The sequence below is a fragment of the Python bivittatus genome, unplaced genomic scaffold (genome assembly GCF_059951505.1).
Source record: "Python bivittatus isolate LINGU-HERP-01145 unplaced genomic scaffold, Pbiv_v1 ctg000610_np1212, whole genome shotgun sequence".
In the NCBI taxonomy this organism is placed as follows: Eukaryota; Metazoa; Chordata; class Lepidosauria; order Squamata; family Pythonidae; genus Python; species Python bivittatus.
In genome coordinates this window covers 14,036,828-14,060,243 of record NW_028277088.1, presented here as the reverse complement: position 1 = coordinate 14,060,243, position 23,416 = coordinate 14,036,828, and the positions used below count along the sequence as shown (strand labels likewise).

The window sequence follows — 23,416 nt, the reverse complement described above, 5'->3', positions numbered from 1 at the left end:
TTCTTCTGAGGTATGGCCCTTGATCCACTGGAATTTGAACTGAAGCCACAATAACTTTTTTTTTTCCTTTGGCCTTTGAGTCAGTTTTGACTCCTGGTGACTGCCTGGACTAGTCCCTTTTCCTTGGCAAGGTTTTTCAGCAATGGTTTTCCCTTGCCTCCTTCCCAGGAAGGGCTGAGAGAGAGGGACTGGCCCAAGGTCACCCAGCTGGCTTTGTGCCAAAGGCAGGATTAGAACTCACAATCTCCTGGTTTCTGGCTTGGTGCCTTAATCATTACACTAAACTGGCTCTCAATACTATCTTTACTGAACAGATTTTAATGATATCCAAATTCAAATCTAGCTTTCATCTACATGTAATCAGCCTCCAATGAACCCACGTTGCATTCACTTTCGGGCAGATAAATCAAAATACTAAATGGGCATACTAAAAATAATGCATACCATTCTAGAAGCCTGCAAAGGCAGTTTAAACATTTGGAGTGCTTTGCTGTTGAAATAATGCATAGTAGGAAACATGAAATTATGAATCATGATTTTAAAAAAAGGAGTCCTTTTCAGGTGTTCAATATGCTAAGCATGAATATCAAGACATAAATATGTATCCTGGCCACATATATGTGTGCGCAAAGCGGGAATGGTCTCAGGTCCACCCAGGGACATCCATAGGGGGTGTGGGGGCAGTAGTCCAGGATCAAGATGGCAACCATGACTGTGTAAAGCCCCATCCCTTTTTTACATTTTGCACACATCACACACATAAAAAAGAGCTGAGCTTTGATTGCATGGTCATGGCCACACTTTTGACTTGTTTGACCCGCCCGCCCGCCCCCCCCATAGGCATCCTGGACCCAACACAAGGAGCTGGCCTCATCTGAAGAATGATTCTGTATTTGAGAGTATCAGATGGATTAATACATTTCATTCAAGGCTGTAAAATAAATCAGTGAACATATGACTCCGAGATTTGGGGATCATACTTATACAATATTCCTGCATAAGTCCTTCAGATTTCAAGGCACAAACCCTAAAAAGAATAAAATACTACACTGACATTGGAGTAATGTAATGGGGTGGGGGTGGTATTGAGATGAATATTCTGCCCTGTCCCTCTCAGAAGCTGGAGAGCCCTCTTGTTCCCATGCCTAACCCATGTAGAAGGGAAATATAAAAAATGAAACATTAGCCACATCTGGCTGAACAGAACTATGCTGTTTCATTGCATTGGAACATGACTCAGTGTGGGTGCAATTCACCCTCATACCTTCCCTCTCAACAGCTTTGCATGCCTACTTCAACCATGCTTATGGTTTGCCTAGGCCTGAAAGAGGGCAGAGAATTTTTTATTTCTTACCATGAATGCTGTGTAAGGAGAGTGGGGATGATCTGGTGGAAGACTATATACTGTAGGTAGTCCTTGTTTAGCGACCACAATTGGAGTCTAGCAACTTGTTGCTAAGTGATGCAGTCACCAAGTGGAAAATCACATGACTGCAACTGTGCTTATGACTTTACTTCAGGTTTCCATTTTCCCCACTCCCCCGCCCTTTGGAATGCTTACCCCAGCACTGGGATAATTAACAAGAATGGAATTAATGTTTTTATTTACATTCATTGGAGAGGAAGAGATTACAAGAGAGTAAGCAGGTACACAATGGGGAATACACATTGAAAGGATGTGCTAGTGCTGGCTGTTTGCTTAGTGTACTCATGGGTCCCAGCCCCCAGCCACTTACGAAATAAACAAAAGCCAAAACTGCGAAACTGATTAAAATATTGTCAGTTACAGGCAGCAGCTGCCAACTGGCTAATTAAGGTCTTATTGCTGAGCTTGTTAACTTGTGGCTAGCACTTTTTAGGCACACTCTGCTTGGAGAAAAGCAGCTCAGGAAAAGATTGCTTGTTTAAGCAATCTCTCCACTCTTTGCGGGGGGGGGGGGTGTGGGAAAGAATAAAAAACAGCTCAGGCACAGGACAACACGTACTAACTGATTGTAATGGTGAACACATGACTGAAAGAGAGATGCTACGAAGGTCATGAATGTGCGCCTTGGTCGCAAAGTGAGTTTTTCGGCACCATCGTAACTTTGAATGGTTGCTGCACAAGACAGTTGCTAAGCGAGGTCTACCTGTATTGCTTTGCATGCAAAGATCCCAAATTCCATCCTTGGCATCTTCAATAAGGGCTGGAAAGAAAAAAAGTCCTTGACAATTTCTGCCAGTTAGGATTTTAATATAGGCCCTGATGGAGCCATGATCTGCCTCCAAATGAGGTGTTTTATTGGTATCAGGAAATTACCGGAAAACAAAGGCAGTAAACAGAACTGTTTCTTATTTTATCTCACTCAGTGACAGAATTCATTCTCTTCGGAGGCAACAGTTAGGAAAATATTCCACCAAAGGAATTTTGGGCACTTTTCCCAGCCACGCATAACATAAGATACCTTCTTATCTTCAAAGATTTTTAAAGACCACTTTACAAAATGTATAATCCGTGGAAGGGTGAATTGGACATCGCAAAACGAGGCTGTCTTAAATGGTTTTAAAGCTGGCTTTCCAACCTGGCCTCCTTTGGTTACACTGGCAGGTATTTCTGAGGCAAAAAAGTTTGGGGAAGTCATTCAGTTGGGAAAAGTTGCGCTCTATATGGGACTACCCTTAAAGAGTATCCAGAAGCTACAGCTGGTTCAAAATGCAGCCACATGGATGATATTAGGCGCCCTAGGATGGCACATGTAACACTCTTGCTGTGAGAGCTGCATTGGGTGCCAGTTTGCTTCCAGGCCCAATTCAAGATGTTGGTTATCATCTTTAAAGCCCTATGTGGCATGGGTCCAGTTACCCGAGGGACTGTCTCATCCCCATCAACCCATCCCACCCGGTCAGGCAGAGAGGGCATGTTGTGGACCCTGTCAGGAAGAGAATATTGGCTGGCGGGGCCCAGGAGGAAAGCCTTCTCTGCTGTTGCCCCTGCCCTTTGGAATATTCTCCCCCCAGAGGTGTGGTGGGCCCCTACTCTCCTGGCTTTCCGAAAAGGATTAAAGACCTGGCTCTGCCAGTGTGCATGGGGTGATATGGGCTATAACCGTCCTTGGGGGTGGTTAGTGCCCTAATGATGCTCCCTTGAATTATTCGCCAACTCTCCATCTTTCTTAGTTATTAGGAAGTTATTATTAGGACTGTTTTATATTGTATTTTAATGAATTTTATCTCTACTATAAACCTCCCAGACTCATTTCAATGAGATGAGTGGTGAAAAATTTGATAAATAAATAAAAAAGAATCAATGACGTTTTTGTAGGACAAGCAGCTCCAAACACACAGAAAGATATAAACCTTCAGTGCTTAAAATCAGGCATTGAATAAACATAATTTTGCATCTATCCTCATTTTCTGCTTCAGCAACCCAAAGATGCTTTACTACCATTCTTGAGGGACATGTCCTCTTGATGTCACCTCTGTCTGATCCCCTGAAGCTGCCCAGGCAGCCTACAACTGTTTTTAGTTGTTTTATTTTGGAAGTGATGTTTTCCTACTCCTGATACAAAACTTCCCATGTGGACAATCTAGGACACCTCAGGGACCATCTGGGATTGACGTGGTCAGGGGAAGTGGTCTGTTCAGCTCCAAATGGCCTGATACGTCTGCTACGAAAGCAACCCATTCCTAACTGATTGCTGGACATTTTGCTTCCATGGCCATTTTTGGCTTGGTGAGTGAGATTGATAACATACCTAGTCTTTTTCTCTTTACTTTGGAATATCAAACTCTTGGGAGATAGATAGATCAGTCAACCAGGAATCCTGCTATGTGATGTGTCCATACGCTATAGGTGTTTGAGGGTATTGTGGAGATTGTAAAATAGTGAAAACACGTGAGATACACATATTCAAAAAGGGTAAGAGAGAGAAGCAGCTCTTTTTGCCTCATAGAAACACTTTGAGATGGAAACTGCTTCAGGAGGAAGAATGGAAAAAGAATGGTAGGGCATCCACCAATTGTTGGAAATCTGAGGACAGCAATTACTGTCCACTGCAATAAAGGTAGGCTGTGGGGATAATACAGTTTGTATCCATATTTTTTTTTTCCTGACTCAAGAGCCCTAATGATAGCAGTTTGGCTACCCAGTATTAGACTACAGACTTAATGATCTTACATCCCACTTCTGTATGAATCACAGGATCATGGAATGTAAGATTTGGAAGGGATCTTGGAGATAATCTACCCCTCCCTCCCTTCCTGTTCCTGTACAGATAAATCAGTGTTGGACAACCTAAGGACTGCAGGCTGCCTGAGGTCCCCAGAAAAAAAGGTTTAGTCTCTCAGAGATCTCTTGAGATATCACTGCAAAAATTAAGTGCTGAAGTAGGAATTTTCACACCAGCATGTTTTTTGGCTCCCCCTCTCCTCCTCCTCCAAAAAAAACAAAACAAAAACCCAACATATCTTCATGCAAAAAAGGACAATATAATGCAGCCATCACATCTGCAGCCTTCAGACAGCAAGGGAATAGAGAGTGAAGACTTATCTAAAATTGCTTGTCTGAATCAAACTGAGAGAAGTTTGTTCCCTGCTTGGTAGGAATTGCAGAGTTGTTTCATTACGTACAGCCATATTCTCAACACGCCAATTGATTTGAGTGAAATGCCTCTATATTTTTAGAGGACTACACATGGGAAAACTCCCTGTAATTTTTCTAAAGAAAGCCTTCACTTAGTTCCTTTTTGTTTTAGATTTCCGTTGCTACTGATGGACAGATGAATAAAGGCATGTAACAGAAAGCCTGCCCTATAGGCATTCACAGCAAATGGTTGTATTCACACTTCACATGATATATTGGGACTCTTAATAATCCAATCCACACTGTTGTCCCACGAGTGCCGAATTTAAAGGAGGAACAAGATGGGAATGCTGCTTCCCTAATTGTAATTCTATAGCAAATAAGTTCAGGGATAAACAAAACACCAGAGATCTTTCCCGTTGAAAATTATAAACAACCCCTATGGCTGTTTTCTTCACATCAGCATTTAACAAAAAGGAAAAAGAGAGAGAGCGAGAGAGAGAGAACATCTCATATTATCATACTGAGGATAGGAGCAACCATTATCTATAAGTTAATTAGTTTTGTACTTTTTCCAGTCAGTTTTTAAAAGCCAATTTGCTTCCAACCCATCTCTGCTCTGTATGAACAGAACTGAACTTATTTATACATGACAACAAAATAAATATAGATCTAACCTCCCATGGCAGGTAGTGAGATAAATTATCACAAAACTAATTTATTTTGCTGCTACTTTCTTGCTCCAGACTTGAGTTCACACAATCCATCCTCGGTCATGTCTCATATATAGGCATACATGTCAATATTTGTCCTTGATCAGGGCCTCCCTACTGATGACATATCAATATAAGCTTTGTTTGGTCGTGGGAAAAGAATGAGGTCCAGTGAGGCAAAAGGATTCTGAAAAGAGGTTTTTTTTGTTTGTTTTGTTTTAACTAAGTGAACTGAGGCTCAGCTAATGCTCTACTGGTGGTCAGTTCAAACATTATCTAAGCACATCCAAAAATATTAGAACAAGAGAGAAAGCACTACCTCAATTTGTCCTGGAAGGATCGAGAAAAGCCAAGCAAAAGGAAAACAAAAAAAGATTTTGTGTGGCATTAACAAAAGTTTAATAAAAATAAATATTTGGCCAGCTCATAAAAAGGAATCCCAAAGGAAATCAAAGAAAATGTCATATTTAGATGAAACTCTTCTGTTCGCACTACAATAGTTACCACACAGAATTAGAATTATAGTTCAATCCACAACTGACAATGGGCATTTTTTGAGGAACCAACTGAAGATGAAGTGGTAAGATCTTCCTCACGTCCTTGCATTTCTGTGCGTTGTTTGGGTCTTACTTTTGGCGGCCTCTATTGTATGCAGTTTCCCAACTCCTGCTGACAGCCACCAACAGCTCAATATTAGCATCAAATGAGATGCAGAAATGGAAGCTCTTTGCTTCCTACATGCAGGTGGAAGGATGGCGGTGAGAATAATGAAGAAAGGAATCCCCGCTATCCATCTCATTTGTATTACTAAATTTGAATGGCTTGAAAAGTTCAGGGAGAGGAGGAGAAGCTAATTTTTTGTACATTATTTTGCTTCGTGCTTTTGCTCTAAGCGAGAAGCCATGAGGAAAAAAAAATGTTTGTAACAACCAAGGGTAGTGGGGGACAACGATATCCCCTGAGCAGGTGGATTGAGCTTCAAGGCAACCAGTTGCCAAGTCCTATCATATACAAATCCATAAATTATGTTAATGAATCTGGAGATAAGCCAGCATCATCTATTATGGACAAACAACAAGCAGCCCTGTAACAAAGACATGTCCTTAGAGTGTAACCCAAATCTGTCAATTAGAGACAGCCTGAAGCTGAAGAAATTTTGCTCTGTAGCCAAATGTATCTGAGTTTGAGATTGTTCAGATGTTTGGTTGTAGCCTAGGGTCATCTCTAGAGAAATGAATGAAGAAAAGCTGGCAGATTTCTCTTCTTGCTGGAGGATAAAAAGAAATAATAATAATAATAATAATAATAATAATAATAATAATAATAATAGGTGGATAAAAATTCCAAATCCAGTCTAAACATCTGGCTGTGTGAGCAACCACCATCATCATCACAAAAAAACAGACAAGCACCTGCCACATAACACCCCAGACTTAACAACTCTTGATAAGAAAGATAAAAACGTCTGGATAGTGGATATTGCAATACCTCGAGACAGCAGAATAGAAGAAAAAGAACTGGAGAAAATTACAAAATACAAAGACCTACAAATAGAAATAGGATGACTATGGCAAAAGAAAGCAAAGATAGCATCAACAGTAATAGGCGCCGTGGGTGCAATCCCAAAACATCTGGAGCACCACTTGAACGCCATTGGTATTGACAAAATCACCATCAGTCAGTTGCAAAAGGCAGCTTTACTTGGAACAGCTTATATTGTGTGACAATACCTATAACACCATCAAAGAACAACATCTGACTATCCCAGGTCCTTGGGAAGGACTCGATAGGTGGACAAAAATGCCAAATCCAGTCTAAACATCTGGCTGACTGTGTGACCAACAATAACAGCTGAAACAGAGTACAAACAGTGCTTGTGATAGGTTTACAAAACCTATCCTCTGGAAATTATGTAGAAAATCAGATTAATTGCTTGCAAAAACTACTGGGACCATGTACCTGAAAAACGTTTTAAAATAAGATCAGATTGGTGGGATTTCAAAATTCAAACTGATAGCCACTTAGAACATAACACATTACTGTTACTGAAAAGAAGGAGGTATGGTTCTTTCATGTGATAATATCAATTTGAAGACAGTCAAGTTGATGAGAAACAATGGAAAAAAATAAAATATTATGATTTACAAACCGAGTGGAAAGATTATGAAGGAAAAAGTCAATTTTCATGCTCATTGGATTTACAGCTCTTGATGTAATTCCAAAAGGAGCTACCAGATATTTAAACGTTTTAAACTTACTGGCCTTGACGCTACTAATTTTACAAAATAACAACCTTGTGTGGAATAGTGCACATTTTACAGCAATACCTCTTTGATTCTTAGACTCTTGGTGAGGATTTGAATAATTGGAGTCAACACACCATTGATTAGACTGTGCTACTCATTTGGAAGTCATGGGGATCAATGGCTATTAGCCTTGATGGCAGTGTGACTGCATCTGAAGGCCATCTGCTGGGAGACTAGTGAACTTCTTTGTGCAATTGGTTGGCCACTGTGAGAACTGGTGTCCAGACTGGGGGACTGCTTATGTTCTTATGAAATAAAATGTGTGGAATTACTATTATAATTATTATTTTGTTTTTTGTTTTTAAGTTAAGGTACTGGAGTGAGGGAGTCTCAAGTCACCTCTCAGTTATGGAAACTCCCTGGATGGCTTTGGGCCAATCACTCTTTCAGTTCAACCTACCTTGCAGGGAAGTTCCTGTGGGAAAAAAAATGGAGAAGGAGAGTTCTCAATACAGCCTTGAACTCCTGAAAGAAAAATAGTACATAAATCTAAGAAATTAATAAAATGTTAAGGGTGAAATGTTTCCTGCTATTTTGCAGTATTAAAGTTGTAGTCTAAAAACTAAAATAGATTTAACATCTTAATCTTACACTGGGATTGAGCATATATATGCATGCCTACTTTTGAGAAGACATCCCTAGGATTGCATTATTAATTATTCATTACTAATTAATTAATTATTAAGATTGCACCATTATTAATCATGAGTTGTGAACAGAATTTGGGATATTTTATCACTACTAAATTCACAAAAAAGATGGTTATACTTACTTTCATCTAAATAATTAATACAGAATAAAGTTTGTTGGATTCAAGTTATGACTGATTTTACTCATGTATATATGCAATGTTTTGACAGTTTTTGCTGCATTTTAAGGAAATGAGAGCTGCCTTAATAACTTAAATCACTCTAGTAATAAGTTCCCCAGATTCCTTTCTAACACAAGTCTTTTAATACCTATGTAACTTTACTGAAATTGTTACAATACCTCAGGCACAAAAAAATCAATGTACCAGGAAAACAATGGAAAACACAAAGATCTGGGGGAGCGAAGGAGCAAATTATGACACATACTTCATGATGACATCATTGCACAAATGACACGACTTATGTACTTGTGTCAGATGTCATGATGTAAATAGTAAGTCACAACGTTTCTCAATGATGTCATGATGTATGAGCTGTCTTCATGGGTTCTAAAAGCTACCTATGAGGATAAATGAACTTCTAATGCTGTCCATTTTTCAGGGTTAGAATCATATGGTCTGTCACAACACAGGCAAGGAGGGAAATGTTTGAGATGAAGCAATTCTACAAAGTAAATGGAAAGATGCTAAGATGCTGTAACTGTATGTCCTACCAAAAATGAGAAGGAAATGTGGGAGAGAAAAATGGGTGGAGCAGAGGATACCATAGAAAGTTTAAAGGAACTTTTCCTAGTCTGGTGCCCTTGAACCTGGTTGAGACCATAACTCTTTCAATTCCCCATGGCTTAGAATTTTCCATATTGTAATCCTAATTTGTCTGGAGGGCACCAGGTTGAGGAAGTTTGGTTTGGAGTAATAACAAGCCTAGATTAAAAAGAGAGAAGAAAGAAGATTAGAATACAAAGTGGAAGAATGGTACAATTGTTAGTATCAAGGGGTATACTTGAAAAGAAATCTTATTGTTGCCAGGTAGCATTTAAAGACAAAAAGCCATTAAACATAACAAAGTCTTTATATCAGTTTTTAGATATAGTATTTTCTATAATGGGCATTTCTTTTTCAAAAAAGCATCCAGTTAAGTAGTTGATTTGTCTGATGCGAGTTTAAGTTGAATTAGGGGTGTTTTTTCAGAGTGGTTTATGTAGGCTAATCGAAGGACAGATGAAAAAAATCAGGAATGCACTGTATTTTGAATAGAACTAGCACTGAGAAAGCTTTGGGTGTTATAAAATGGGGGCACCAGGAGGGAATGAATGGGACATGAGATATTAGAGAGGGAGGAGTGACTTTAAAAAGAGGCTTTGATGTACTGGACTTGAAGCTACTTGGGCAGAAGATTTTGAGAGAAGTCTTCCTTGGACAACAGCAAAGGCAATGTGGAATGAGTAAAGTTGGCGGTAGTTCCTGCATTGGAGGAAAATGTGATAGCCACCCTTATTATCTGAGTGACTGCAGAAGATACCCATGCCAAATGCAGAAGTGGCCCATCCAAAGAAACAAAAATGGCAGTATGAGTGCACGTGGCAGAAGCTGGTGAAAAAGGGATATCCAGGAGGAAGATTGGAGACCTGCTAGAATAAGGGACTCAGACTCAGATCAAAGTCAAGAATATGAGTAGAAGCGGTAGAACAACCAGGAGTGGCAGACTGCCAGGAGCAGGCTCAGAGGATTGACCTGGTGCTGGTTATTATCTATAAAGCTCTGTGTTAAATATAATTCTGCTCATCCTGTCCACAAATCTAGATGGGAACTACTTAAGGTCCCACCCCCACAGGAAGTAAGAAGGGTGTGGGCCAGAAGGTAGGCCTTCTGGCTAAGCCCCCACAGCATGGAAGACGCTGCAGCTTTTTCTTCTGTCCTTTTCAAGGACATTAAAATCTATTTTGTTTCATTTGGGCCTTCGGGCCTTCATGAGGAATTTGGGAGCAACCACTTAGTTTTTGTTCTGTTTCTCTTGGAACAGAGAATGTTGCATTCATTATAATCCTAGATTGCCTTTGTACACTGCTCAGAATCTTTCAGATCTGAGTGGTATGAAATGTTGCTAGATAGATATAGATGATACAGATATAGATGGTATAGGTATAGATAGATAAAGATAGATAATTTGATATTTTCAAAGGGTCCAGGAAGGAAGGAAGGAACAAAGGAGGAAGAAAGATTGTTTGCCTTCACCATCTATACTTGACCCTCAAATATATTACTTACAAGTGTATTTTTCCACCTTTACAAGAAAGCAAAGGGAGAAAAACTTGCCTTGAGCACTGGCAATAGTTTTCAAAGAGATGAGGTTTAGGGCTTTCTTGCTTGCTTAGATGCCAATAAACAAAAAAGTTCACATAAAATCTGTCAGCTGGCAATTTTAGTTTGGTTTAGGAGATAAGGAGCTGATATGTTGAATTCATCTCACTTGTTTTAGATGGCAGTCTCTGGAGCAGTGTTTCTCAACCTTGACAACTGTAAGATGTGAGGACTTCAACTCCCAGAATTCCCCAGCCAGCATAGCTGGCTGAGGAATTCTGGAGTTGAAGTCCACACATCTTACAGTTGCCAAGGTTGAGAAACACTGCTCTGGAGATTCATCAGATAGCCACTAGCCCAGACTTTCGCATAAAGTTCAGTTGCATTGCAAAAGATAGGGACAAAAATAATCTCCCATAATACAGTAGGAAAAGGGGCTAATAAAAGGTCACTTCCCATCACAGTCTGTAAATACACAAATAGCATGATGTTATCTTATCATTAAGTTAAAGATTTTTAAAAAAATGTTTTTCAAGTCCTTAGCTATGTATGCTTAAAAAAAAAAAGATTTGGCTGCTCACCCACCATCATCAGCTTCATTGGCCTGTAGTCAAATGTTTTCAAATACATTCTGTGCATATTTACATTTCATTAAGTCACCCTAAAGTCTTTAAGATTTGTTTCTGAGTAAAGATGTATAGGTCTGAGTTGTATGAGCAATAGCACAAAATATCCTTTTTTTTTTTGCTTTTCCTGAAAGATAATAACATGCTTAGTTCCCATTGTCGATACTGTTGTATAAAAGCAGAGGGAGGGGTATTCACTTACAAACACTGGATTAAAACATTTCCAAATTATCTGAATTGCTTGCAATATTTTTATTTCTCCAACTACTTGCTCAAAATATTTTTACTTCATACTATTACACTTTGCTCTCTATTTTTAAATGATTTTTTTTTATTAAACATCTCTGTTATCTGTAAGGGAAGATGCTTGAAAATTCTGGCAACTATTATTTACAACCATTTTACATTGGTTTGAAGAGAATTGGTTTAAGGCCCAATATAATGGACTTCTCATTTTCACCATACAGCAAAGAACAAAAGCAAAACTTAGCACAACATCGGATATGAGGCCTGTGGGTAATCTTTTCTTTTCCACCCCTCCATAAGAGCTGCTTTGGGGATTAGCTATGCCATTGTGGCATCCATTTTGTGAATAGCAATGGGAGATATCCCCTTTCTCTTATATGCCATCATGAGTGCCCAGATAAAAAGAATATAAATGCAATCAAATTATTGTAATAATAAATTAATAAATATGTATCAGATGTTTCCAGAATCATTTGATAATCACAGGCCAAGTACAGGATGAGATATGGACCATAGGCAGTCCATTACAAAATGGTGGGAGAATGTTTTAAATATCTGGGTATCTTTTCAGATATCTTTGGGTATTGCTCACTCTCTCTCCAAATTCTTAGAAGTTGCTATTTGCCTTACTAAAGTTGCCTGTGTTGTATCCAACTGAGTCCTTAAATTCCCACGAGAGCACTGACTTAGGGTTACTGCAGGGAGACTCTAAGAACAGGACATTTGAAAATGGTGCAAAAATATACCTGAGTCCATTAATGCTATTGGTGGCAACAATGGAAGAGAGATCTGAAAGGTTTATTTTGGGGTCATCTCTTGGTTTATCTAGTTGAAATAAATATAACACCCATTCTGACCCCTGTAGCAGTAGCACTAATCATCACCATTCTGCCAAATCTTTTAGATTCATGGCAGCTCCCATGACTCTAAAAGATTTCCTTACAAATGCTTCCCTTCCATTTTCCTTTTTGCATTTGCGGTTTTCAGATGTTGATACAAATAATTTAAGAAAAGTTTAAAGGCAATTTGATGCTGATGTACAGAGCTACCTTTCCCCAAAGACAGTGCAACCTTCTTCACATATTGCCCTGGGCAGTTCTATTCTAATTAGTTGGTTAGAAATTGGTAGGAAATTCCCTTTTCCCCCTAAGCATACACAATCCGACCTCCATGCTAATCATGATGCCAACCAAAATATTAGCCTCATCAGGTGCTACAATGTACATACATATAGGTAGGAATATAAAGGAAGTCTGTTTTTAACATATTTTAATTAATTAATTGATATTTATCTATTTTAATAAAAGCTTATTTATTTTTACTGTAAATCACCCAGAGTCACTCCACAGTGAGATGGGCAGTGACAAATTTGAAATATTAAATAAATAAATAAACAAATAAATAAATAAATAAGGAGTAGAGAGGATTTGTTTTTTGATCCTGCAGATTGCTTTTGAGTGATTCATGTAGTGTACATGAATATAGAAAGGGTTATGTTCACAATTGCTTAGGTCTGTGAAATTTTCATGGATTTATGAAAGTGGATGTGGAATAGAGCTCAGATCTGCATCAGGAAGTCCTCAGTTCAGAATTGTACCCTCCCTTAAACGTGGTATGAAGGCAGCGCATCCCAATCACCAAGATCAGGATATTGTACCTGATCTATCTTACACAAGTGATGCAAAGATTCAAAGATGATGTGTGGGAAGTATGTACTATTTCTTTAGCTTGTGCGAAACAGCCACTGAATTGATAATTCATGTTGAAAATTATTTTTTTAACAGGACTGGTTGTGGGAATACCAGCAAAGTATAGTGAGAACATAAAAATATTTTCGGTGGCTGTCGGTCTAGCAGTTGAAAATGTCAGGGCTCTGCTTTTTGCCCCTTCGCAATCAGATTATTCAGTCGTTTCTGTTTCTACTTACTTGATAGAAAAAATGGCGATCATTTTCTTACCTGAACCTAGAAGCAGCAAACGAGTGCCCAGAACATTTTGTTTACATGAAGAAACAAAAGAGGGGAGTTAAACCATAAATAATCCCAAATCATGGAAGTTACTGCTGTTGGGGTAGTGAAATGTTATTACAAAAACCATGAGGAGGAGAGAGGATTCATTCCTACCTCATGGAGAGCCATGAGGAGAAGAGAAGGAAAACGAAGGAAACAGGAAAAAGGCGGGCTCCAAGCCCCTCCCACACAAAGCAGCAAAGCTAGGCCGCAGCGAAGTCGCCCCTCCCTTCGTGCTTGTGTGAGACAGGCTTGGTTGAAACCCCATATTTTCCAACAACTGCTGTAAAAATGTGGCAACAGCCTCCAATATCAAAAGCAGACTATAAACCTATGGAGAATTGGGCTATCAATGGCTGCTCCCTTGAAGGCTGTACAGTACTTTACCTGCTGAAGCACAGGGAGTATATCATAAAAATCAGCTGGAAGAAGTCTATTGCCCATGATAGTGGGCCTCCTAAATGTCACCAAAAATGCTGGAATAGATGAGCTTTGACCTAATCTAGAAAGATCTTCCTACATTCTTAAAATGGCTTCTTACTAACCAAGGATCTTTCTTTCAGCAGGCTCTGATGTCCTGAAGTTGCAATAATAAAGCAAACATTTTCCCCCCATCCCTCTTTTTTACTTCGTTTGTCAGCATTATGCAAAACCAGTTTTACAATTGTTTCTTTGAGCTGTGGTTAGTTTTAAAGCTTCGATGAAAGAGCAGGAGAGAAATTGTTCTTCAGCAGCGCATGAGCTGGCATAGAATAGCAGAAGGAGTCATTATGATCTGTCAGCCAAGTACATATTTAGGAGCTCTTTTATAACCACTGATAATAGACTTACTAGAACAAAACAGCTTCTTTGGAATTGATGGAATTCATTGTGAAAGTGCTTGCATTATAGGCTGTGTAACTCTTTAAAGAAGCCAGTGACACCCTTAATAGAACATAATAGCACAGCTACTGAGCAGCTTATAGCTTTACAAAGTAAATATGTATTTATGGAGCAAATTGTTTAAGCACATAGTTTCATATTTCTGGAAAGAAAGACAAAATACTATTATTAGCAAGACTGGGGCTTCTTCTTTCTCTGACCAGATCCATAGCTTCTAGGTGTGTCCTCTAATGTCCACTTTTCTCCAACTCAGTGTCCTCCACCTGAGTGGGAAGTACACATCTGGAATTGTCAGCTTGGTCCTACAAGCAGACTTCTGTACAAAACAATGGGACTTTCCTTTCTTCTCTCCACCCTCTAACTACCCTTTGATGTATTATGTATTTATCTATTTATTTATGCAATGTATACCCCACCCAATTTCAAAAAAGTCTCTGAGTGGCTTACGGAACACAAAGTAAAATAGAGAGAATTAAATGAAAAATGAAAAACACTAAAACCCAGTGACGACTAATTTCCTAGCTATTGACAACACCGAAAAGAACAGTACTAACCACAACAATTATATCCTGCAGAGAAAAGAAACACCATACCATCAGTCACCAAAGGCTTTTGAGAATTACTGGCTTTCCTGAATGTCAACTGGGTTGGTATTGACCTGATTTCAGATGGAGCATTGTTCCAAAGGAGAAGTGTACCTATAGTAAAGGCATGCCCACAATCCCTCAAGGTTGGGCATCTTTCTAATTGATCTTATTGGATGGTAGAAACTGCTGCAAGATTATGGTCTCACAGATTTCCAGGTCCTGAACTATATATGGATTTAAAAACGACAAGCTGCATCTTGAATTGCATCCAGAAGCCAACTAGCGTAGTTCTCCCAGTAGTGGTGTTATTTGAGCAAACTGGAAATGCCCTTAACTACTTGAACTGCTGCATCCTGGACTAGCTGTAGCTTTTGTGTGGTCTTTGGGGGAAGCCCTATATAGAGCGAGTGGCAAAGTGCAGCCAAGAGATGACCAAGACATGAGTGACTGTGAACAAGACCTCCTGATCCAAGAATTATTGCAACTGTCATATGAGGAGTTGCGCTTTTCTAATCACATTCTGTGGTTAGTGGAACTTTGCTGAATTACCTTATTCCAATGTCTTTTCCTTGGCTGTTCCTCATTAGAAAATATGGATCAATGTAAATCAGGTCTATGCCTATTTGCCCTGCGAGGTAGTTCAGACAAGAAGCACAACCGGGAGTACTAGTTCTATCTTTATTGTAAGGTTACATTAACAGAATCTTGGAAGACTGAAATTATTTATCCCTTCCTTTTGTTTTACTCTCTAGAAAACTAGGGAGAGTCCCTTCTAAAATGTTTCCCATGCCATTCCTCCTTCTGTGGGCTGACACATCTTTTACATGCTGGTTGTCCCATCTGTGGCTCTCCCTTTGTCTCCCAAGGTGATTCCCACATTCTGTTACAATGCCAGTGTAGATTCTGTTCTATCAATGTTTCTTCCCAAATGATTTTAAAATATATATTTTTGGAAATATGAATCAAATGAAAGAAAGTACAGTTTGCACAGTTTTGCTCACAAATACCTGCATTTAATACTTTCACTATACTATTTCTTTTGTACATGCTTTCTTCTATTCAGCCTTCCCTAATATACATGTAATCTAAATACAACAAACAACCCCAACTTATGGGCTGTTTACAAAAGCTTCTCTTAAATATTCACTAACTTCATATGCATCTTTCAAAAATACATTGTTTTAGTATTGCTTTTCTAAATTAACTTTGGGCAAAAGACGACCGATGACATTGGACCATTTGCTAATTCTTTCTGTGTTCAGGCACAGGCTGCTTAGTGACATTCAATACATTTTTATGTAAAGATAAATCTATGACATTTCTTGCATATTCTTGCCCTTTACCCATTCAAAATCACATACCAGCTCTGTCCTGCTCTTCTCATGACATGACACCTCCACACCTACTTCTTTTCTATATTGGGCAAGAGAGCCTTTTCTGCCATGGTGCCTACCCTGTGGAATATCATCCCCCTGCCCCCCAGAGATCAGATTGGCCCTGACCCTCCTGGCCTTTAGGAAGACCTGAAGACATGGCATTGCCATCGTGCTTGGGGGTCTGGTAGTAGAGGAGAGCTTCTACAATGGCTGTGTTGAATATGATGTTGTGATTGACTTCACTGCTGATTATGGTTAATTGTATTTTAATGTGATTTTATTGATGGTTTTGTATGTCTGTATATCTGTTTTTTAACCTGTTGTTGCTTGGTTGTGAACTGCCCAGACCCACTTAGGTGAGATGATTGGCTATACAAATCAAATAAATAAACTCCAATTGTTCTAGACCCTGGGCAACTTACATACCTTATTCTGTGAATAAGGTTAAAAAATACACAGTAACAACATCAATTTACACTACATCCCCACTCCTAAGGAAAAATACAGCAAATCTCAAACTACAAGAAGGAACAAAATGCATAACATAAGTATCCACAGGGACTGTTGGAAAAACCAGGTACCAATAACCTTTCTAAAATCCAGCATGACTGAGGCCATACTTTTCTGTGAGTGACTTTTCTGTGAGATGGGCAACTATATAAATGTGATAAATAAATAAATACATAAATACATACATGCAGATCCAGAGAAGGTGGGACAGTAATTGAAGAGGCCTATCCCGAAGTACTCTGAAGATGTATTCTCTGAGAGAAGGTTCCCACAGGGACCTCCTTCTACTTAATCTTAGGGGATGGATATTATCAATGGGGAGAAGGCAGTCCCAGAGATAACCAGATCCAGAGCCATGAAGGGCTTTAAAGCTGATAATCAATACCTTGAATTGCACCCAGAAGCAGCCTGGTAACCGGGAGATTCAGAGGTGTTACACGGGCAAACTGAGATGTGCCCATGATTTCTGTATTCCTATGAAGTCAGAAGTATTGGGCTGAATTATTGCTCGACTGCAATGTAGTTGACCTGCTGTGAAGGGTGGGATTTTTCATTTTGTTTTGCTTTGTTCTGATTTGTTTTGAGATCATATTGGAGAGGGCTTTTCTCTCACCCTTCCTCCCAGCTCTTGAGCTTTAGGTCCTGTAAGAGGGAATGCTACCTTGACAGTTTTGTAGTTTGCCCTCAGTAGCCCAAACCAAAGAAAAAGTGGGTGAAATTGATAAGAGGTTTGTCAGTGTCCCTTTGATACTGAACACTAGAGAAAATCTTGCAGAGGGGTATATGACCTAAAGCACCTCAAGGTGGGACAGTGATTTTTGCTCCTTGTTCTCAATATTTCTGAGTAGGCAGAAGATAATCATAGGTAGCTCTCAGAAATGAAAATGGTGGCCGTCTAGAAATGCAAAATCTGAAAAGCATTGTGAAGTTCAGAGCTGACTATCAAAGAGCAGGGTATCACCAGGACGTATCTTCCATGTTCCTTAATCAGTTTATACAGTACAGAAAGTGCTGTTGGTCCCTAACTTTGAATGCCCTTGACAGTCTCTTAAAAATACACTTCATAAAACAGAGAGGTTCCAGCAATTACCCACATATCACAATACCCTAGCAGCAACATAAATATAACAAAAAATTAATTAACCCTACAAACAAAATCACTGGCTTCATTCCTGGCTGAATTCAAAATAGCTCACATAAGGATTAAGACGTCAATGTTATGGGTAAGGTTCCTGAAGCCTTAATGTTATGAAAACAATATTTATGGAAGAGGCAATTTATCAAATAAAGACAAGAAAGACCAGGTCTAAATTCATAGGCTGAGACTAATAAAATGGTAGAGCAATTATTATGAGCATCTTGGCAGTGCATTACAGATATACTGGGCTGATATAGCTAGCGATATACTTACCCTGAAAGGGAATATATCTGTATCTGCATCTGAAAACCACAGCAATAAAATACCATCTAAAAAAGAACCAATGAGAGACTTATATAGTTCTGAGCTGAACACATGCCTTCCATGAAAAATCTGCTGCTAATTTTACCAAGGAGGGCACACTACCACTAGCACAAGCATATATCACAATTACTTACAGTTACAAGCATCTAACCGCAGTGCCATTTAATTATGGGGAGTGGGGATCACCTCAACCCACTCCTCTGGCTGCACCATTGTGTGGAAGACCCTAGAGATTATCTAAACAAGAGAACTATTCCAGAATTAGGAGGATCTTGTTGCTGTGCCAAGGCCCTTCCTATACATAAGTATGGTCCAGAGTCTGCCCTGAAGCTATTTCACTGTGGACAAGATGTTCTAAGCTGTAGAACTCGGTAGAACTAAGGACTCCTGTTTTCTACTCCTGGGAAATTTTGTATTAAAAGCAGGAACAGGAAATTTGTTGTCTTCCAGATGTTGCTGACCTATAGCTCCCAGCCAAAGCCTTTCTAAGACTCAGAGTCCTGTAGGCAGAACATTAATCTGTCCTTTAAAAAAAAAAAATTCATTGCATTTAATGATATATTTCACAGGAGGAGCCCAACATTTCTTTGCTTTGTTTTAATGCCATTAATGAACAATTGGAAGCTGAAGCTGCCAAGGCCAAGAGAAAAGAGCTTGGGATCAGAGAGGACCATTATCAAAACACAGTGCAGGATCCCTTGATGTGCCAGACTGGCAATAAGTCTGTTACCCCAGAAAGGTGGGAGAAAGAGACATGTGATTTAGGCTCTAGGCTGGATTGTTAGATAATACATTAAAGGATCTCCATTATTAGGGCTTCTAAAGCAATTTATCTATCTGAGCCTTGCCCTTAACTGTCCACTGTTAATTCCTGAATGTTGGTTGAGTTTCTAGAGAGAGATTTATTGGAATAACCTCTGACAAAGAATATCAAGCCATCTGATACATTTAAATACTGGACTATACTCTGTATAGGTCTCTCTCCATGTATGGGACCAGAATAACTGCCCCCTTCACTTCCTGAAAAGGCCTTGCTTTGACTAGACCCATCTAGCATGTCTAGTGATGAGAAATGCTGGGCGTTGCATTTTGGCAATATGTGGAATATCGCAGGCTCCCCACCCTTGTTAAAGAGCAATGTCTTTAAATTATGTACCATATTGCAATTCCTCCCCCCCCCCCCATGAATTGCTTTTCTGTAGGTGACAGATGGTTAAACTTATTAGTTTCCCACAAATGCAGCTGTGTTTGTATCAGAGCTAACAAGAGAGAAAAAGAGGAAGAGAGCGATCACCTCATTTGGGATAGCAAGTTGTGAGGTCAGTGTTTAAATGTTCTAAGAAGACAGTTGAAGGCATTTACTGCTTTGGAGAAAGTGGCCAGGGGCATGGCGAAGTTGTGAGGAAGATAGAGAACAGTGGCCAAAGAAATAAAGATAAGTCAAAAGCAGTACAGGTCAAGAAAGGTCAGGAGACAGGAGGCCAGCATGAAATCTGAGTTTTACAAAAAATCAATCAATGTCAACAACAACAAAAAACACGGATCACACCATTGTAGAAATGGAATTTAAATGTGAAGAGCGGTGCAGAATAAGGGCAATGAGACAGGAGTTTAAGGAGTTCAATTCAGCACACATCCAAAGACAGAGTAGTGCAGTGGGCATAAATTTGGACTTAAACCATTATTTAAGGCAGTAATAAGAAAAAAAGAAATACTATGTAATACTTAAATATGGCACCTTGTTTTGCCACCTACCTTTTCAAAGGCCAATGTATCCGCCATGGTTTGAACACAATCATTTAAGCTACTATAGACAAGAATTGAACTGGATTGTTCATTCTACATTAGCAGAGTCTTGAATATGCTATGAGAAACCAACATATTCAGCTTCAGGTTTAAGGGTCTGGAGACAGTGATGATCTTATATTGATGATACCCCTATAGGAGACAAAACAAAAAGGCCTCTAGATCTCTTACTCTGCAGATATTATTTAATTTAGGAAATGTATTGAATGCTTTACAGGTCGCATATTAAGGGGCGTAGCTTCAATCACAAAGACTCAGCTGCCATCTTATTTTTTTTATCCCCTCCCCCACCAACACTCCTGCATGGAATATCATATTTGATTGCAATATATATAATTTCCTTCTACGCAGATATTTTAGTAACTCTTTGTTAGAGAAACTATTATTTCCATTGTTCTTTCGTATAATCTTTCTTTTTAGATGGAATTTCAGTTGTCTTCCCTTTTATCTATTGATCAAATATGTATCCAAATGCTTATTTATTTTCTATGGTTTTCTCATGAAATTAAAATAGCTCCTGATTTGGAGTACTTTGGGGCAGGGCATTTATATTATCATCACTGCTCGTATAAATCTTGATCTTGGTTATTGTAGTGTATTGTTTTAAGCCACTGGGGAATTCTGGGAGTTGAATTTATGCTAGCTGGGGAATTCTGGGAGTTGAAGTCCACACTTCTTAAAGCTGCCAAGATTGAGAAACACTGTTTTAAGCCATCTTGGGAGGAGTTAAACCCTAAATGTAAGGCAAAGTTATCTTAAGTAAATAAAAGCTTGTAACCTACCTTTAAAATGGAATTTTCTTGTAATAAATATGCATTCCAGTTGAAGAACAGTACATTTTTAAAAACATGTGAATGCTTAATATTGTAGAATTTTGAGTTGCAAGGCCGGATACAAACGTAATCATTATAACAAAGTAAAACAGAACAACAGCTAAAACCAGAGTGTGCTATTGCATGTCCATAGCCAACAATAAGAATAGCAGTAGTGATTTTACTACTTAACGGGACTACTCAGGGATGGAGGAAAGGGGGAGGTCTCAGAATCACTGTTTCTAGTCCTCATAGTTGGTTTTGTAGCAAAGAAATTTTAAATCATGGCTTTGTTTCCTTTTTCTGATGAATTTACTTTTCCTAAATGCAAAGGTTCTGAGAAGACTACATAGGAACTATGTTGATGAAATGCCCCCGAGCGGAAGTTTGACACACCAATGATTTCAAGTGATAAAAAAGAGAGAGAATCTTATTCTGGATTTGCCAAGCTGTCTGATTCCCTCAGTTTTTCACTGTTTGTCTATGTTTCATTTATGTTATCTGTCTTAATATTGTCACTTGACAACAGTGTTAAACATTACTTCAGTCTGCCTCAGAAACATTCCTGGTTTTTTAGCGTCCAATTTCTTTTTTTCTTATGTCATTCTCTTACAGCTTCAGGAACCGCCATTCACTGAAAACAAATAAAATTGTCCAACAAAAGACCCACACTTGTGTTACTCTCTGTGGATAACTTTTTAATGGTTCTATTTACTTGACCAACTACTTCTGGATTGCATTATATTAATATAGCTTTTTTTCCCGTATGCCTCTCCTGAGTATAAGTTTTCTATATTTTAGGATTTAAAAACAGCTTATTTTGGATTGTACTTGATTCCTGGAGACTTTGTAAAATTTCCCATGTAGCTTTCTTGGCAAAAATTTAGAAATGCTTTAACATTCCCTCACTACTTTTCCTTTTTTGAAAAATGCATTAGTCAATCTTCTCTTACTTTAAATCTATGTAAAGTACCTCTACTTATGAATGCCCCTACTTACGAAATTTTCAAGATACGACCAGCTCCGGCCCAAAATTTACCTCTACTTACGAACTTGCCTCTACTTACGAACCGGATCTGCGGCCATTTTCCCTGCTGCCACGCGGTCGCAGCTTCCTGTGGGCGAGATCGCGGTAGCAAGGAGACGTTCGGTGAGGCTTGTGGTGTGTTTTGTGGCGTTTGGAAGGTTTTTGTGGCGTTTGGAAGGTTTTTGAGGTTTAAAAATAAAATGCATATGTTTCAGAACTGTTTAGCCACATTTACATTGAACCTTATGGGGGAAATTTACCTCGGGGTGCGACCAAATTCGGAGGGCGGATTAGCCGTATTTACATTGAACCTTATGGGAAAATTTACCTCGACTTGAGGCAACTCGAGTTGCAACCAGAGTCACGGAACAGATTAAGTTCATAACTAGAGGTACCACTGTAATGTGTGTAGACATTGACAATAGCTGCTGTCACTACTTCAGCTGAATATCTTTATTACTTTTTGTGTCTGTGTTTATATTAGTTTATATTATACTGTGTGGGCCTTCTCCATTTCTTTTTTCTTCTAGATTGTTCTTTATTGTTTTCAGTCTATCTGTGGATTTCATCTGCTTTTTGAAATTTTATTTACATGTATACATTTCCCCATCTACCTAATTTACTTTGGTAAGGCTTTTCTATTCTTTCTTTCCTTTTTCATCACTGTATATAATTCTGCCAACAGTTCTTCCTACTTAAATGATTTTGGGAGTGGAGAGGGAAATCACATGTCAGTTCATTTCTTTCTCCTTATAGAAGCTCCTGTAATTCATATTTGCATTATTATTTCTATCATTTAACCATTATCATGATATGTTTTCCCTACTTGTCAGAAATTTCCTGCTCTCCCTCACTTGCCCCTTCATATGAGAGTTATATGAATTAATTTCTGGTATGAATTTAACAAGACAGCTTTCTTGTAAAAGTGAAATTAAGCTCAGCAACAATTCTTCTCCAGGCTAAATAGGAAGAGAGGAAGAAAAAGGGAAGCAAGTTAACTTGGGGTTTATTTTGGGCTCATTCCAACTCATGCACAGAGAAGTTAATCCTAGTATTTCTACTTTACTCATCAGGAGCGAGCATTGCAAGAACATACAGCAAACATAACTCCGAATTTCCAGGTGGAAATAACCGTTTTGACCAACCCCCTTCCTTTTCCAGGAAATTAAATTCTTCTCTTCAAAAACCAGTAAATAACAAAGCAGCAAAATATCTTGCATACCTCTGTAGATTGTGTTTGGTAGATTTTCAAATGAGCTATGGTTTGTCAGACTAGTTATGCTTTCTGGCTGCTTGATTGGAGTTGGCTTAGAATAGCGTTCCCCAGCCTGGGTGCCTTCCAACTGTGGACTTCAATTCCTGGAATTCCCAACCAGCATGGCCATGTCTAAAAATTCTGGGAATTGACGTTCACTCATCTGGAGCGTTCCCAGGTAGTGGGAAACTGGCTTTGGGCATTCCATATATGAAACTGTAAGTTTCATGGTATGAGAGAAGTAGCTTTTTAAGTGAACTCATAAAAAGAATGGGGGCTGCAAATAAT

General features: G+C 38.9%; 1 long non-coding RNA gene across 2 annotated transcripts in view; it reads right to left on the bottom strand.

The window, feature by feature from the left end:
- LOC148214568 (uncharacterized) overlaps positions 1 to 23,190 on the bottom strand; it is a 28,977-nt gene extending 5,787 nt beyond the window's left edge. The window contains exons 1-4 of one of the 2 annotated variants that reach the window (XR_015797736.1): positions 23,096 to 23,190; positions 19,984 to 20,166; positions 7,981 to 8,045; positions 5,674 to 6,541 (exon numbers count right to left, since the gene is read on the bottom strand). This is a non-coding gene — a long non-coding RNA (uncharacterized LOC148214568). Of the gene's footprint in view, positions 1 to 5,673; positions 6,542 to 7,980; positions 8,046 to 18,177; positions 18,234 to 19,983; positions 20,167 to 23,095 lie in introns of those variants that run through there. The other variant, XR_015797737.1, reaches the window with a different exon arrangement.
- Between the last annotated feature and the right edge of the window lie 226 nt (positions 23,191 to 23,416).